Source organism: Corvus cornix, chromosome 2 (assembly GCF_000738735.6).
Source record: "Corvus cornix cornix isolate S_Up_H32 chromosome 2, ASM73873v5, whole genome shotgun sequence".
NCBI lineage: Eukaryota > Metazoa > Chordata > Aves > Passeriformes > Corvidae > Corvus > Corvus cornix.
Window position 1 is genome coordinate 47,579,623 of NC_046333.1, and position 18,597 is coordinate 47,598,219.

At 43.0% G+C, this 18,597-nt stretch overlaps 1 long non-coding RNA gene across 1 annotated transcript in view; it reads right to left on the reverse strand.

Annotated features, from left to right (window-relative positions):
• Positions 1-3,375: 3,375 nt before the first annotated feature.
• LOC104689113 overlaps positions 3,376-18,597 on the reverse strand; it is a 32,814-nt gene continuing 17,592 nt past the window's right edge. Inside the window, exons 3-5 of the long non-coding RNA XR_005604442.1 lie at positions 15,999-16,817; positions 7,194-7,243; positions 3,376-6,222 (exon numbers count right to left, since the gene is read on the reverse strand). This is a non-coding gene — a long non-coding RNA (uncharacterized LOC104689113). The remainder of the gene's footprint in view (positions 6,223-7,193; positions 7,244-15,998; positions 16,818-18,597) is intronic.

Consider the following 18,597-nt stretch of genomic DNA (forward strand, 5'->3'; position numbering starts at 1 on the left):
TCATATACTTTGCTTTTCCCCATCCCTGTGGCAGAGAAAAGGCATTTTATCTCTTAAATGTGACAACAACAAATTTCAGAGTCATCTTTTAAGTGCCCTTTCTGTGCTGTGGTCTTATCATGGGCTCATGGGTAACATTTGCTTGGGAAGCACATTAAAAAAAATTGTCAGCACATTACTAATTGCTTGATTTAAACCGGTGAAACAATGAAGTTAAAAGTTCAAAGCTGAGGGACTTTCAAAGAGCTGCAGGTGTTTCCCTCTGACTGCTGTTTTGTTTCTTCTTTAAATTTATGCTAGCTGGCAGAACTAATAGCTATAGATTAAAAATCCAGTTGGTTCCTGCCTTCTTTTGCCCACCTGGTACTGTTTATCACGGCCTTTCACAGGTGCCCTGCACTCATGGTTCCTGGGCTGGGCACTACTGCTAACCAAAGCTCTCAGGGCAGAACTGGCTGTTCCAGGGAGAGGCGGCGCTGCAAAGGGTGTAGCTAAATGCTCTTTCTGCCTCTTCTTGAGAAGTATATCTGAAGTATCCTGCTATCCCCCTCACGTCTTTAACTGACATGTTGAAAGCATTTGAGAAATTTTATGGAATGTTAGTTTAAAAGCTTTGATGCCCTTTTCCATGACTTCCCTTGGCAAATATGAGAGGGCTTCCCAGTTCCCCAGGAATGGGACTGTATCCTTCCAGCACCTCTAGGGAGAGTGGCAGAAACCCCAAGCCTGCTGTAGGACATGGAAAAGTAGGAGCTAAGAAGGCTGCAGCAGAGAAGAGAGCTGTCTGTTTGTGTTGAGCTACTTCACCTCATCGGGAGAGGAGCATTATACAGAGCTCCCACTGGAGTGACAGTGACACTTTTAACAGATACTCAGGCAGAGTCAGGCGCTTGTTAGCGGGGTTATTATCTGTCATGAAAAGGTGTTGGAGCAGTTAATACCGCTTACTGGGAGGAGGCAGGGATACAGCTGCTTGGAGCAACACACCCTCCTGCATGCAGAGTTTCTGTTCCATCAGCATCTCACCTATTTGTAGTGACTTGCTTTCTCCACTAAAGATTACACATTGATGTTGGGCTTTGATATGAAAATAATTGTATTCTAGGTTACAACTGTAGCATTGGCATGATAGAAAGCTAGTTACTTCACTCACAAGAAAACTTGGAAATAATTCATTTGGCTCCTGCTGATGCTGCGAATGTATTACTTTTTAACTGGAACGGGCCCAACATTATTTAATGATAACTTAAATCCATGGGACACCACAGAAAAGGTGCTGCCCAGCAGGTGCCAGTGTTGATCGTGAGGGCATGTAGCTGCTTTCCTGAGTGAGCACATAGGTCTCTGGGATTGCCTGGAGGAGCATCAGCCTAGAGGAGCATTGCATCAGCAGATAGGCAGTTGCCAGGGATTGCCCGTGGTGCCTGGAAATCCGCTGTTCATGGGGACGGGCGCTGGGGCTCTCTGCAGCACAGGGAAGGCTTGAGCCAGGTGAAGGTGGGTGCTGTGTAGTGGCAGAGACACCGGGGTGTGACAGAAAGCTGATGGAAAAGCCTAAAGGTGGAAGTCAGAAGAGCACTCATTTTACATAGGGGCTTTCCTGAAATAGCATCAAAATTATTTTGTCAAATCAAGGATGGAGTCCTCTTAGCAAAACTGTTTTGTTTTTTTTTTTTTCACTGTGAAAATAATATATATATATTTTTTTTAAGTAAATAAAGCTTGTGAGATTAAAAAACGGTGGAAGAATCTTGTCAAACTCTCCTCTTTCCCTTTTTCTCCTAAATCCGAGAGTGCTGAGTTCTGGGCCATTTTTAGGGTTTCTGAATTTTGTCTCATCTAAGACAGTTTGCATGCAAATGATGTTGACTTACATCAAAACCTTATGATGCATTTAGATAAATTTTATTGTTGTTTTGTTATCAATATAATTTTTAAACCATACTGAACAATTGCTTAATCACTGGGTAATAACATTTGTTGAGCTTGTGAGAATAAGTCCTCAAGGACTGTGTTTGTATACTTGTAGTCCTGTGGGTCAAACATTTGTTTAAACTGTGGATGCCTTTTATTTTTAATCACAGGCCTGAGCTGGAATTAAGAATTTCTGAACCTAGGGGCTATTTCCATCTGAATCTGTAGACTGAGAAGGGCTTTTGTAACCATTGCTCTACTGCTAGACATAAATCAGCCTTTTAACCTTGGGCCTACAGGCAATAAATTTATAGTGGCATTGGCTCTGCTGCTGACATGTCTGATCAGGAGGTGGACTGAGCTTTCAGGGAAGATCATGCTCTGTTCTTCCACTGTAAGCAGGTTAACATACTCATTTTAACAACTGATTTATAGTTTATTTATTAATAATTTTTGTTTCATATTGTTATTTTTCCAGTTGAGATGCTATTACAGGTAAAGTCTGGGCATTGTGCAGAAAGAATTCATCTGGGAATCTGCACAAGGTCACTAAGTGTGTTTTAGAGTGTGCTTTTAAGAGAATTAAAGTGAAATTGAGCCCCAAGTCCAGAAAACAATGTAGAAAATGAGTGCTCTGCAGTGTGCTTTCCAATAACAGTATCTTTCAAACAGCAAAAGGCACAGATGTGGTTACTCTGTGAGTGCACAGAGGACATAATAGTGCTGTTTTCTCCCTGTGCAGAGAAAACAGTGTGAGTGCTGCTCATCAGGCCCTCTGGTACAGGCCCAATATTTGCTGGCATCCCCAGCTGTCCTTGTCTCCTGCTGGAAGCTCAGGTCACACGTTCCTGGTGCAGGGCCAGAGCTAGCCCAGGGCACGGGGGAGCAAGTGGCTCTTGGGTACTGCCAGGGGCAGATCTGCACTTGCCTCTTGCTGCAGGCAGGCTCAGTCTGGGAGGGAACATCTGGCTTTTCTACCCATGTTTTGGGGTACTCAAGGTTTGGGGTGTGTGGTTACCCAGGCTGCCTGCTGCCTTCCTTACAAAACGTGTGTTGTCAGATACAGATGTCCCTCATCTTCATCTCATTTTGCCACAGAAGCAGCACAACTTTTTGGCTATTTTCTTTATTTTACAGATGAGAGATGCCCCACAAGGAGCATGGTGGCATCCACAGCTCTTCCTTTCTTCAATTGTGAAAGGAAGGCACCAGGAGATCAAGCCATGTAGTAATTAAACTCATGTTAAAGATTAAATGAAAGTGTTTAACCCTATTTGAATGTGCTATTCTAAATTTCATGGGGTAGATTCTGTATTTGGGAAGGAAACTTACTGAAGCAGATGATAAATTTTCTAGACATTTGGGATATATATGAATAGCAAGGACTTGGAGCCTCGATCACATAAAGCAAATAAGTCTAGGGGGGAAAAATCACATTTTTGATGGTTTTAATATCTACTAGACCTATTTTGTTAAACAGTACTTAAAAACACATTTATCATAAGTTGCTTATTAAGATGCATGTCACATGCTTCGTCATGCTGATCAGCCTGGAAAAGAGCAGCATCTCAGCTGATAATTTGCTGTGCCACAAGGTCAGGTTAGAAGTCAAGACTACAGGGATTAAATTGTGGTCCCTTTGAAATTGATAGGCATCTTGCCAATCACTTTGGATTTTGCTCTGTTTTGCTGTTTCACATAGATTCTGTTCTTGATTCTTATCAGTGATTTGCTGTGGGACTTGAGGAAGTTATTTAACTCTTCTGGTCTTTTACCTTCTCCAGCAGTTTTTCAAAACCTTATGTACTATGTATAACTCAGTAAGATCAAGACGTAAATACATTAGATATATGTGTAGTGTTAAAACCTTAATATGATCAACTCCTCTGATTGCTTTCTTGATACACTGATTTCCTGTTCAGGATTGTGTGTAGGAAAGGCCAAAGAAATTTTCTACATTGAGAAATACAGTTTTTGTAGGAGAATATTTTTTGTTCTGTGGGTAACTTTCTGAACTGTTTTCCATAAGTTCTGTGAGCCCACCCTCTTTTTAGGTCAGCAGCAGGCTTGAGTGAGTAGAGCTTAAGAACTTAATTTGATGCCTGATGCCTGTCCCAGGATGCTGATGGGAAAGTGTGCAAACTAAGCTCCATGTTTGGAGCATATTGGCAGCATGTTTTCTCCAGGCATTATAGGACACAGAAAACACTACTTGTGCAGAGAACCACAGCCATGTTATTCCCTAAGAACTGCAAATCTCATTTTTCCAGTTGCACTTCTTGTGTCTAAGACAATCCATTTGCCTGCTGTGGAAAGGATCATCCCTCCTCCTTTGCACCAGCTTTGTCTGCAGGCCATCCTGCTCCTGCAGCCAGACACCCAGTGCCCTTGCTTTGTAGGTTGATCAGTGTGATGGAAAAGAGAACCACCAAAACTGATGTGGGGTTGGTGGAGAGCAGGATCATCTCAGGGGAGCATGACACTTACCATGACATGAAATCTTGCTCCCAGCATTGTGGTGAAATTCAGACTCTATTTTTAAGGTGTTTCTATACCTGACATCAAAGGAAGATAAACACTTGAATACCTTTGACTGTATCCATGCAGCCCTGATGAACATTCCCTCTTTCCCAGGTAAATGTGTGTAAACTGGCCCATGTCCAGAGACCAGCAAGAAGGGACATCTCTGAGCTTTGCATGATCATCCTGATGAGCAAGTAGAATGGACCATGTCCCAGTCATTCCAACAGGATGCTGTGCAGCTGATGGGTAAGCTCCTTCTCCCAGAACAAAGTAGCCTTGGTCATCTTAATTACTACATTGTGGTGTTCCCTGAAATAAGCCCAGCCATTGTCTCGGGAGACACAATTGGGCCAGGAAGCCTGTTGGAAGTTCAACAGTATGGGCTATACCCAAGTTTGTGTCCTGGCCCTGTTTAGTTGCAGACTGCCTGTGTTTCATTCATGACCAAGGATGTCATTATTTTCCAGTACCTTTGCAGCTCAGTGTTAGTGCTGCACCACAGCCTGACAGAGGCTGCTGCAGCAGTACAACACAAGGTACAGGCTGTACATCCAGGAAAGTGGCAAGCAGATGTACATAGGGTGTTTTCATGTTGCAAAACCTGCTAAAGTAGTGTTGGAAGATTGGCATAGGAAAGAGGACCCAAATTTGTAATGGTTTCTTTCATGCTTTGTCTGTGGGAAATCAACTGGACCATGCCAGTTTTGGTGTGTTTGAGGTGTGGGTGATCGAGGGAGTGAGCTAGGAAATTACATTGCTTGCAACATAGGTGCCCCCAGCTTTGTGTTGGTGGGTCTTTCCATGCCCTGGGATCCTGGAATGGATAGGAAGTGCTGTGTAAGTGGAACGAAAAAAGGGGTGAGGGCAACAGCATTACAAGGAAGCTGGAACTTGCTCTGAACACTGCTGTGAGCTCCAGGGTTGCTTGTGGCTGTCTGCTTTGCACATTTGACCCATTCATCCCTCTAGGCTCAAACTGAGTGACAGCAGCCGTGCTGCCCCCCTCCCTGCCAGGCCTCGCAGGTGCTGCTCCACAACCCGGCGAAAGAAGTCCACGTTTACAGAAAGTCCTTTTCCCTCCCTTTCCTTTCCCTTTTAAGGCTCTTGGCCAAGCTGTGTGATTCTTATCTGGTCTCTGCAGAGCCTTGAAGTGAGGTCATTCAGGAAGTTTAATTAATCCTGTACAATTGTCACTACATCCTTGGCTGCACATTGTACTAGGGCCCATCCCACCACCACAATGCCTCTTACGACAGCTGAACATCTGTTTAAAAACTGGTTGCCAAGAAGTAGTACTTGCAAAGCCCCATTTTCCCTCTGGCTGTATGTGTGCAGCTCATCACAATATTGTATAACAACGTTAAGAGAAAAAACAGAATTTCCCTTTGCTCTAGGGATCAACCGGTAAAGCAAGCTAAAATTATCTGTGAAAGGCCGGTTCCAAAATAGCACTGGCAAAGAAATGGGCTGGTTTACGTGTATCCTGCTCATATTTATTTCCCAGGCTGGCACCATCCAAGACACTGGGCTGTGAAGGGATGCTGCAGGACATGGGATTTGGGATGCTGGGGTGGTTTCACCAGGGGCTTCAGTCCCTGACCACTGCTACTCCCCTCAGAACTGGGGCCTTGCATGTCCCCAAGGCTGTGCTCTCTTCCACTCTTTACCCTCTGACTGCAGAGAAGGACAATATGTTTCTTCTGCTCCTGAGGGTGGAGAGGTGTTGCACACACACAGGTAGTCTTAGTTCTTCCCAGCCTCCCAGGACAGCCTTTAAAAATTACTCTGGAAGAAAAGAAGAGAGAGACTAATAATGAAGAGTGGAAATTGCAAGTCCTTTGTGGGGAGAAAAACAATGATAGATGCTGAGAGATGAGGGGAGCAACGGGTGCAGGAACCAACAGAAATATGGGGCAAGTAATACCAAATGCCATAGTGGCTGAGTAAAGATGAAGGGGCACATAGAAGGCATGGTGACAGGATGTGCTTCTATCTGACGGAAGAGTATTCTTGGTGCCATCTAATCTGTCTTTTACCTTTACTTGCTCCTATCCCCCTTGACTTCCTCCATAATTCTTAGTGGTGCAAGAATATAAAGAAGGCTAGGATAAAGTCCTACAAGGAGTTTTTTGTAATGGTAAGGGAGGTATTGGGGCCTGAAATTGTGCAGCTCAACTTCCAGGGAGAAGCAAAACACTTCCCTGCTCCTGCAGGCAGAAGACCTAACGTGTCCCAGAGCTGCTCACCTGGGATAACTTCTCCTGTCCAAGAAAGGTGGAGGTGGGGCTGGTGTGGCCTCTCAGCCACAGCTCACACAGGGTCCATGCCAGCCCTCCTGACCCCTGACTGGCACAGCTGTGGCTTGCTGAGGAGTGATTTGACATGAAGATTGTCTAATTTGGCATCTCTGATGAACAATGGATGGGAAAAGTCAATGTAGTAAAAGACTTTTTGAGTCTTTGGAGGTAATAATCCATGTTTCCAATTTCCCAAATGGTCTTGCCTTTTGTTTCAGTAATGAAATCTATTTTTCATAGTTTGGCCTTTTGGATCCACCTGATTTGTTTCACTCTTTGCATTTGTTAAAAAATTTTAAATTACTTCCTCTGAGGTATTGCAGAGTGATTGTGCAGCTGAATGGGCAGAAAGGTGTATTTACATACAGGCATATCCTTCAAGGTTATTAATTCTGGGATATTCAAATTTAGTTCCATACACGGACCATCTTTTATTCTATAGTAATAATACTGGTTTACCTTGAGATAAGCTGTTCTTTCTTCAATATCATATTGCCCTTTACTTAGACCTGTGAAAGAATAGAATTCAAAATTAGCAACATACACTAATTCATTTAATATTAATTATGAACTTAATTTATGAACTTGTCTTGCAAATACACTCAAGCTCTACACAGTAAACAGTTGACATAGCCTGCAGCATATAAAGGTATCTTCAATAATTATGATGAGATAATACATAAATTGTTTGTGTTATCTCCAAAGAACTGAGGTCTGTACTGGCTTCATGCTTGCCATGCATTGTCTGAACATCAGGGGAGCTGAGCTTTCCAAGTGTTTTCTGTGTGCAGGTGTTAAATGGGTGGCTTAGGTGGTGTCCTTCTTGGTTGAATTTCTGGTCTCTCCAGAGCACAGAGGCATAACTCTGTGGCCAGGGGCCGCTGCTGGTAATATGGTGTTTTCTGGCAGGAGATGTGAGCCTGTTCCCACCCTCACAGCATCTCTCTGGAGGGCAAACCCAAACCCCATCATCCTTCTAGGGCTACCTCTCTTGTTATGGACTCTAGGCATCTTGCTTTATAGGTATACTGGAGGACTTTACACTCAGCTTTTAGTCTAAGGGACATGTGAAGGCTGACTTAAAGGCGGGTATACATATTAAGGAGGACTAGAGGTGATATTTTCCTAGGGGGCTGTTTTATTGATAGCTTTCTAGCCAGTATTTTCCTGCCTCAACACAATCCTCTCAAGTACACTTACAGGACTGCGTGAGTTGCATTTTAGGGTGTTTATCTGTCTTACCTTTTGACATTGGCACAGATGTGTCTAGTTCTGATTTCTTTCTGCAGAGCTCTTAGGAGCCAGTGTAGTCTGGGTATGCATCTGTCATGGTGTAATAACTCCCCTGTTGTCCATACCACTGTTCTGTAGCACTCATCATATGTTGTATGTCTCAGAGTTGCCTGAGCTTGCTTCCCTCTGAATAGATGGTACTGTTCTGTGGCTTGAGTGGAATTGCAGGCAAGGGAGAACCCCTTTCTGCAGGTGTAATATTCCTCTTATTTTTATAAGAAAACAGTTTTCCCTGCTTTGGGGTAGAATTTAAAGGCAGGAGTAGATGGCTGAAGTTAAAATCAGCATTTTTAAAGGCCAGATTCTGTCCTGATCTGATATCTTGTCTTTAGTCAGATCCCACAATTGAAGCCAAAGGGGATTGTACTGGCACAGTCAAATACAGAATATGCCCCACTACCCCTGAAATAAATGACAGCTCACACTGATATACCCAATATCATATTTCGTCTATGTTCTTACAAGACATTAACTAATTAACCTGATAGTGCTTTTATTTAATGAGATCTGAGTACCAGCATGCTCACAGAAGTCTGCTCTCTAAGCACTGCTCTTTGAAGAACACGCCTTTTGGTTTAAGTGCCACACGCAATAGTATTTTATTGATTACTGTTTTTGTCCTACAGTGCCCTAGGGGTTTTGTGTAGCTATGGGCTGGAGAATCTTGCATTGTGTTAGGTGCCAGGATGCAGCTTGCTAGTGCTTGAAATTTCATTTAAATAGTGTCTAAAAGTCCATGAATTCTCACAGAAATGGGAGAAAGAAAGAATTAACTAAGAAAACCATCAGTCTTAGGCAAAGATATCATGTCTCCTGTCTTAGGCTCACTTTGCCACAGAGTGTTGGGTATTTTAGCATAGTGGCTTGGAGATTTGAAATACAGCTGGATTTAGAAAAGCTTTGGCTCCCCGTTAATTGTTTGTCCTTCCTGGACACTACCTAGACCTGTGAGGTTTGTTCCGCTCTCCACCAAAGTGCTCTTGTCTGACACTGAAAATAACTCCCTGAGGCTGCCTGCTGTGTTTTGGGGCTCAGCAACCTTACTGCCCTGCTGATTGCCTGAGTCTTAACAACCCTTGGCCCTGGCAAGCACGATGCAGCTGTGTGTGTGTGTGTGGGAAGGGCTGCAGCCCATGGTGGGTGTCTGCTGGCATCTGTTCGACCTCTGGGCCAGCCTCACATCCTGCTCCAGGCACTTGTTTCACAGCCGGTCGCGGGTCAGTCGCGCCGCACACAGCAGGAAGAGCGGTTCATCCGTTCTTGCAGATTGCTCAGAGTCACGTTTTTATCTGTGCATGCAGAGCTGTGGTTATCAGCTGTTGCCTCCAAATAACCTGGGAACAAGACAGATTAGAGGCTTCCACCAGGCGCGTTAAATTGCGCATCAGATCGGTAGGGATTCCGCTCATTGAACAGCTGAGGTTTGGTTTATGTGGTTGCAGTGCCACTGACACACTTCCTGATTTATATTTACGAAAGACCACTGAACTGCTACGCTTTTTAAAAGCTTTGTAAAGGTGCAATATGGGGAAGATTGATTAAAAATATGTTTCTGGATATAAGTGGCATTGCATACTCTGTATATTCTCTAATAATAGTTTATCGTTATTTCTCCTAAACTCTCATATCATGAATTCTCTAGCAGACATCTTTCTGGTATATCAAATGTACTGTCAGGCACACAGTTTTGTTTTGGCTTCAGCTGTTATATTTTTATACGGTGGTTTTTAGTGTTTGTTACAAGTGCCTTAGCACCACTTTTTCCTACTTTCTCTCCCTAATCCCTCCTCCCTTTTGCTTGCTTTATGCTGAAATTATGCTGAATAAAGGTGGCTGGTTAACAGTCACATATATCAGAAATTTCTGCTTATCTGTATATGTACTGCCCCTGAATTCCTCCCCCACTATCAGGTTTTCCAAACAGCCCTTTCTATGTTCTCAAGGCTGTAACTCAAAGCAGACACAAGGAGAAAAAGGGATTTCTGTCCATCTCCTTCCTCTCTGAATGTCCAGTTTGGGTTGTGTGTGACAGGAGTGAATCCAAGGACTGAAGATGCCCATGCTGGGGCCCCTGCACCTCCACTGTATGCAGTTTGCCCCTTTACTCCAAAGCAGGGTTAGTCTGGGTTTTCAGGTGAATGCCCCCAGTCATTCACCTGGGCTTTTGCCTTCCTAGCAAAATGCAAAGTGCATTTTTCTCTTTGCACACCCGAATCACAGCACATGGTTAAGTTTCCTCTGAAAGCAACCTAGTCCATGACCACCAAATTGCCCTGCAAACACCACCAAAATGCAAAGATGAACATGGGGTTGTGTGGCTGCTCTGTAGTATGACCACAGCTTGAACAAAAGATGTGCAGATTCAGCCAAGGGAGCCTAAATGATACTGGGTTTATGCTAGATACAAGCAGCAGGTTTTGTCAGGCTGAGGATAAAGCTGGCCTGGAATCACCAACCCCTTTTCTGTTGGACTAACAGTCACATCTCCCAACTAGCCAGGCTGCCACTGCCTTTCTTGTAAAGGCACATTTATTGACTGTGAAGTGTATCTGTTAAGGAATACGGGATTTCCAAATGAATACTTGAAAAGAAACCCTGGGAACTAGGGGAAACACTAAGCTGGCTTCTTGTGTGTACTGGCCTGAGCTGCTTAGCAGAAACACAGCTGCCCCTCTGTCACTGGAGGCTGCAGGTCCTTCATCAACTCTGTGTTGCTGGCCTTGAAAAGCCTTAAGACAGCCCCACTGGGTTACACTCAGTGACGGAGACCTGACCTGCCCTGGGAAGGAAATAATCACAGTCTGCTCTGCCCTTGTCCGGTTTGGAGCCAAAGATGTCACTTCACCACAAAAGTGAAGAGGAAGAGGAAGGAGGAATGACCTCACCCAACTACAGCAGAGAGCACAAAGGAGATGAAACCATTGGGGACAAGCTCAGCTGCTCTAGGAAATTCCCTTCTCCGGCCTTTCTGAAGGAATCATCAGTATTTCCAACCAACCAAGCAATCTTCTCTCTGATGTTTCCTGTCCATGTTCACCCACCCACCCTGTCTGGCCCAGTCCCCACTCTCCCAGTACAGCCTTCCCCTTGGCAGCAGGACACCTGGACCTGTGTAAAGTACCTCCCAGGCTCCGGCCCCACTCTTTCATATCCTGGCACTGGCCTGCCTTTTCCTGTATGTGACAGAATTTGCACCTGCTGGTGTTCTGCCCCAGTACAGCTCAGAGTCTCTCCTTCGGTAGCAGTTTTGGATATAGAATCAAAGAATGGTTTAGGGTGGAAAAAACCTTTAAGATCATTGGCTCCAACCACTAACTCAACACGGCCAAGTCCACCACTAACCCATGTCCCTAAGTGCCACATCCACATGTCTCTTAAATACGTCCAGGAATGGGGACTCCACCACTTCTTCTGGGCAGCCTGTTCCAATGCTTGACATGAAAGAAAGTTTTCCTGGTATTTAACACAAACCTCTTGTGGCACAACTTGAGGCAATTTCCTCTTGTCCTCTTACTTGTTGCCTGGGAGAAGAGTCCAACCACCACCCCAGCACAGCCTCCTTTAGGGTGGAGTGCCTCCTTGAGGTCTCCCTGAGCCTCCTTTACTTCAGGTTAAACAATCCCACTTCCATCAGTTGTTCCTCATAAGATCTGTGCTCTAGACCCTTCACCATTTTTGTGGCCTTTGTTGGACATGAAATCCATCACCTCTACATCACAGCCATGCACTAAAACAAACAAAGAAATACATTGCAATGGGTCCTACTTCTTCATCCAGCCTGCCTTCATATTTGTTCCGGGCAAGCAGATCCTAATTTTCCTTCACTGATGAATCATCCTCCAAGATTTTGCCCTTCCTGAGAGTCCCTTTGGTGTGTGTTCAGGTGACTGAGTCTTGGTCAAGAATCTGTCCTGCTGTATTTCATTGGAAGGTGAACACTATCATGGGGAAGGGTTGGTATAACACAGTTTGTATCACACAGACATTACTGGAGCTAACACAACTCCCAAAGTATCCAGATGCTCTATGCCTTTTTTTTTTTTTTAAACTGACTAAGTAATGAATGAAAGCTAGTCTTATAAAATTCAACTTTTAAGAAATTCTAATTTCCTTTGAACCCAAACTTGTTTTTGGCAAAAATAGTATCAGAATAATGTTTCCTACTTACAAATGAATTAAGACGACTAATAGGTGAGCTACAGAGGTGTGTATGTGCTTTAGCTGTGAGGGAGCGCATCCTTTTGGATATTTGCTGACTATTTTATGCCCATGGATATATCCCTGTTTCCTTGATTGTGTTAACCTCCTATGGCATGTAAATCTTGGCAGGCTCTCAGGTGTGTAAATACCTGAAGAAGAGCTCAGTTTTAACTGGGGAAACTAAGAGTGGGAACTGAAATTATCTTTTTTCCCCCTCCTACAATAGTGTAAAAGTTTTGGGTCCTTTGTTTGAACTAATTAGCTTAGCTAATTAGAGACTTGTTTTGGTCTGTCCTGCTTGTGCATTAGTCCTGTGATGGGAATAAGAGCAGAGACCCCAGGGAGCAGAAAGATTTATCAACTACTTTTATAATATCTGAATTGGTTTTCCTTTAACACATGGTATAAAAAAAGGTATGACAGCAAAAGTATGATGAAGAAGTATGGTTTGTATTGCAAGACTCAGCAGTCATTTGCAAATTGCAGTTACTAAATCTTTGGTTGCAGAGAGTTTGGCTCCAGTAAACACTAAGATAAATTAAGGTTCATCTTCCAAGGTATTCTTTATACTGTGAGATCAACCAGCATGTCTTGCAATGTTACAGCTATTTTTTTCCCCACTCTTCCTTCATCATTTCCTTTCTGCACAGGAAAATTCTTTTTGAAGTCTTTGGACATGGTGCTTCAAAGGAAAATTATAACCTTGAACATAAAGTTCCCACAACTTGAATATCCCCATGTCTTCTCAAGGTGATGAATTCTAATTCTATCATCATGAAGAAGATGAAAAAAATGAGCTGTCAGTCTCATCAGCTTTTTTAGAGGAGTGATGAGATAAATTGCGGAGTTAAGCAGCTAAATGTTAGAGTAAAAATACATTTAGTACCTTTTTGAAATCAATGCATATTACAGAAATGTTCAGTTAGGCAGCTTGCTTTGAACAGAGTAGTCTGCTGATAGATTTCTTAAACTACCACACCAGAATTCATATGGGAATATGCACGTGCCAAATAGGTATCTCTAATTGTTAGAAAGAAATTGGTAAAGTTTGTCCTCAAATATCACAACAAAAAATCTGTATTTTCCCAAACACTGATCTGGACACTCTGAGTGGTTAGGTCCGGCATCAGCTGGGGCTTCAACCTCTTCTAACAGGTGGTGAAGTTAAAAGAAGTATTGCAATGTGTTCATTCTTCAGCCAAATACCTACAAAAATATTTGGACCGTAAGAATCCTTTTCTAAACTAAACCTATTTCTATCAAGAAGTGCTTCTGTGGCTGCTATTTCAGTCTTTCAATTTTCATTCCAGCTTTGCCATTTAGATGGTGTCAAAAGATGAAATTTTTTATGGCCTTTCTCCTGGCCACTTATACCTCTCCTTCACCTCATGTAACTGTTATGTAAGAATAGATATACTGGACATCAGAAAGTTTATATTTTGCTTCCAATTTCATTTAATCTTAGGCTTAATGATGTTGAAAATTCACAGAACCTCTAGAGATCTTTTGGGCTCCAGTCTCTATGCTTACAATTTGCATGAAGGTAAAATCACATGGGAAATACTCAGGAAAATGAGGTATTTTCTTTGCCATGGAAAATGCCTTCCTCTGACAGCTGCAGAATCCTTGATTAGTCTTTGTCTTTCACATCCCTTTTAAGGGATGTTATCTGTGCCTGGGTGGTATCTTTGTAGCAGGCACCAGTGAGTAATTTATTTCCTACTGACTGATGCCATGAAGATTTTTGCCTTTTTTTTTATACCCCTGCTATACCTTTTTATAACTTCTGTATTCTTAGTGCTTTTTGCCTACATTCTTGGACTTGTTTGTTCAGCTAGAAGACGATACATTTTAGAAGCTTTATAGTTAGGGATCAAAATGCCCCCAGGCCCCAAGGTCCTCTCCAGAACACATTCTGTGAACTAAGATAGAACCATTCAGGGGAAGGTTCCTGGGGGAGAGGGGCTCACTCGAGCCTCTCATTGGGGAATCTTTGATAGATATGCTAATTAATAAGACCTATAATGTTATACCAGATCTATTGGGGGTGGGCATTGTGGTGTGCATTGGGGTGCATTCCACCTGGGCGTGGTGCACCTAAGGATCCTTAAAATAAATACAGAGGTAAAACCCCTTTTTCTCTTCTAACTGTGTTTGACTCTTGATTTTAAGACCAGGAAAAGGCATCAGACTGACAGAGAGGAAGGATTATATCAAGACGCTGATTGCTGAACTGTCCTTCCTGATTGCTTCGTTACCAGCACTTTGGAGAGAGCTGGGAGGGGAAGCCTGTGGACTGGTAGCCTCGGGATTGACACTCTCTAAACACACTGGAAAAGACAGGGGGAGAGAGAGGTATTCTTGCAACACGTTAGGAATTGGACAGTTCCCCTGGCAGCAAACTGCTACTGAAGTCGAGTTCGCATCATCTGAAGGGTCTGTGTCCTTGAGACCAGGAGGCCAGAACGTTCTCCCAGCTCTGTCCTCAGACCAACTGGTGTGACTAGAGAAAGGCTTGGGGGTCATGCAAAGCAGAAACATTCCTTGCAAGTTCTGCTCTCGGGCCAACCATATCCATACCTGCTTTTTGCCAGCTGGATGACTGTGGGTGTGGTATTCTAACTCAGGAGACCACAGTGGAAGGTCCTGGTTTCAGTCACCCCTGTGGTGCTTCACCCTGGAGGTGCTCAGCACCACTGAGCCTCTGGGCTGCCAAGCACCTCTAGAGGCCTTAGTGTGCCCATTTCCCAGGGAAAGTGTAACAATGGTGGAATGGTTCCCATGATGTGGAGAGAAGAGGAGCCTGCTGGGCTTTTGACATTTATTTTGGGAACTGACTGTAATTTTATCTGCCTTCAGCACAGTCCAAGCTCCTGTCTTTAATGATCTGTTGCTGCACAACAGGAGGAAGGGATTGCTCTCCCTGTTGTAATATATCTAGTGCAGACTTTTTTTGGAGGTAGCATTTTGATTAGAGACAAGTCCAATGGATGAATTGGTTTAAAAATTAAAGTGAAGGATGTAGGTGTAATAATTTCTCCCTTTTCTTTGATGTGAAGATATTTAAATGTACATCTCATCCAACTAGAACTGACCTGGGGTCATTCAGATGAGGGTTACTAATGTAGTGCTGTCTCTTTTAAGTCTAGCAATACCTGTACTGACACAGCCATGGCTCAGCATCAGAGCTCCCTCCCTAAACATGCCTGTTTTCAGGGATTTATGTAACTGCTGCTGGAATTTCCTCCTGACTGGTTGACACTTGTCAGGTCTATTGAAACCATCTCAGCAAATCAGGAGAAAAAAAGTATTTCCTCTTGCCTGGAATGAAAGTCTTTTTAAACAATTAAAAAAAAAAGGAGAAAAATTGAAAAGGGTATAACTTGAAGGGCCATAAGTAACCTTACAGGAGGCTGCTCGGGTGGCTCCCAAGATCCCTTCCAGCCTCAGTGGTTCTGTGATGATATGAACTGTGAGTCTTGGCAGTGTGATGACTATGTGTTCCTGAAAAATTGTTTTAGAAACACAGCATTGGGGATAACAATCCCTGCTCAAGATTGACAGTAAGTCATATGCCTGAGGTGAGACAGGACTTTTATCTGAAACCTCCACACCATGGTGGAAGGAGCTGGTTTTTATGTAAGTGCTGTACATCTGTCAAAGAAATCCCATCACATTGTTTACTATACATAGTGCACATGTATATTGCAGTATACTTCTAGAAGATACATTCACAGATCATGCTCTTAATAGAGTTCCTTTAGGCATTACCTGAACTCACACTGATGTGACAAGCTGCTCTGTGATGTTGTGGACCTCCTTATCCTTCCAGCAGAGTCTTCAGGTTGTCACAGAAGTGGCCAGGAAATTTTCTCACTGGGCAAAGTTCTGCTTTTTCAGAGGACTTGTGCTCAATTTTGCCAGAATTCACTTTGTCAAAAGCTGTAGTAAACACTAAATGCCATGGTAGCTATTCAGTCTGAAGAGGGAGATATTAAAAGCCATGCATACCACGTGAGGAGGCTGTTGTGCAAGCCAGTACGTGGCAGCATGTACCAAGTGGTGACACCAGGGGTAGTGGCTTGGCTCTGGAGCTTCAGGTTTGAGCTACCTCACCTCCCTCTGCAACACCTTCCTCCCAGGGTGATGCTTGACTGTCCACTAGGAATGAGTGGTGTGGAGGAGAAACCTGTGTTTCTCTGTGCCCATCTTCTCACTGTCAGGTATCCTACTGGCTTCTTGGCTTCAGTGTCTTTAGAAAGGTGTAATCTTTCTAGTGGTGGCTGCGACTTGCTGGTGATTGCTGCTGGAACACTTGCTCTCCAAGCACCTCTGCAACAAAAACTTCATTTTCATGCATGTTCCTGCCATGTCTGCCTATAATTAAAGCTGAGCAACCAATTAGAGCATCAGCATAAGTCTGTGAATGCCAGTGCTGCAGTATGCAGTTGCCTGTGCGTAATGAAGCAATAATTTTGGATGTGTGAACCTTGTCCCATGGTTGACTTGACTCAGCATCAGTGTTGGCTTCATTCTGCTGTTGTTGCCTTCCAATGTGATCCTGTGCCATGTGAAATGATGCAGTTGGGCCTGCAGAGTATAAACACAGGAGCAGATATTTGTTAGACAGTCCAAAGTAAACTACAAACATTATCTTTCATTTCTTGGCTTCCTCTTTCACAAGACTTTCCCACCACAACATTTTCTCTTGCATCCCTTCACTAGGACAGGCAATGTGCTGGTTTAATATTTCTTTATTCTATTCTGGTTCTTCTGCCGCCCACATCAGTATGGTGTCTTAACCATCACATACCGATCTGAGGAGAGAGGATTGAAAAAAAAAAAGAAAAACAGCCTTCTAATTAACATTCTAGTGATGGGAGAGAAATTGTTCTGTTAGCATTTAGTTTTTAAAAAGCACTCAGTGTAAAGGTTTTGGGAGGAACTTTCTAAATACTTTGCTTAATAAAACAGCAATTGTGTGAAAATGAGAATAGACAATGATTGCAGAGACCATGGAATATGATTTCTGCAAAATAAATAAAGTCCACTGCAAACTGAAGTCTGCTAGTGTCAAAGAGATGACGATAGGGTGCAGAATTGATAAACTACTCTCAAAAAAAACCCAACTAGCTAATGGCCATCTGCAAGTCACTGGATAAAAAGATACCCTTTTGCTGTCTTTTGAAGTTGGAACAGAATTAAAGATGTTTTACTGCACAAGACTATGGAAAGACCATTCCAGATAGTGAGTTCTTACTCTGGTAGCTATGGAAATCAAAATATATAGGGGGGGCTACCCACCTATCTGCCTATATATATGGTAGTCATGATTCAGCTGTGCAGTCAGAGTTTGGGGTTAATTAGCATTAACCATTAGATGAGAATGGAGGGATGGCTGCAGGGAGCAGCTATGGCATGTAGCTTCCTAGCCTTATGTGGCAGTTATTTGTTGTCAATTCTCAGAGAATCCAGTGACTGGGCACAAACTATGCAGACAAGATCAAATTGCAATTCAAGATATTCGGTGCCATTTCTAACAGCTTTTCTCATGTCTTATTGTAATATTCCAAATAAACATGGCCTGAGAAAGATAAAACATATTTTCTCTCATTGCAAACTTCTAAAATTATGAGTAACACCTCAAAAGTGTGAGTGAACTTTGATCTTAGCTCTGTGCTTCAGTACAAGTCTTCACAAAAACATCCAATGTGGATACAGGTTACCAATTGCTTCTGAACACAGGGAAACAAGCTGAAATAAAATACGATACAGAATGTTATAAAACAGCCCAGGAGGAAATGTGGGCATACTGCAATGTTATGTTGGACATATTTTTATCATAGCTGAACATCTAGTTCTCCAGAAAAAAAACCAAAATCAACAACAAAAAACTCCACCACCCCCAGCTTCTACTGCATATTTTCCTTAAATTTGTCTTTAAAAAGCTGTTTAGATTCAATTGCTTCTGGTTCAGACTAAAGGAACTGGAGAAAACAGCATACACAAAAGAATATGGGGTATTACCTTTTCAGTTTTAATAAACTCACTGGCAGCTTCAAGAAGCAATGATGAAAAATTATTCTAAGCACAAGTTATACCTCATACCTGATGCCAGCTAAAAATAGAACTACAACAGACACTAAAACATACTCCTTGGTTAGAGTATAAGGAAATGAGGGCTTTTCCCTGCTCTACCCATCAGTCTATAACTGAAGTTAAACAATACGAGGAAGGGTGCATTAGAGGTAACGTGGGTAACTCAAAAACATGTAGGGAAGGATTCCACACTGGAGTTGTGTAGTAAAGCAGGATGTGACAGAACAGAGCCAGACTTGCCTGCACAGAGATAAAAACAAGTATTTGGATG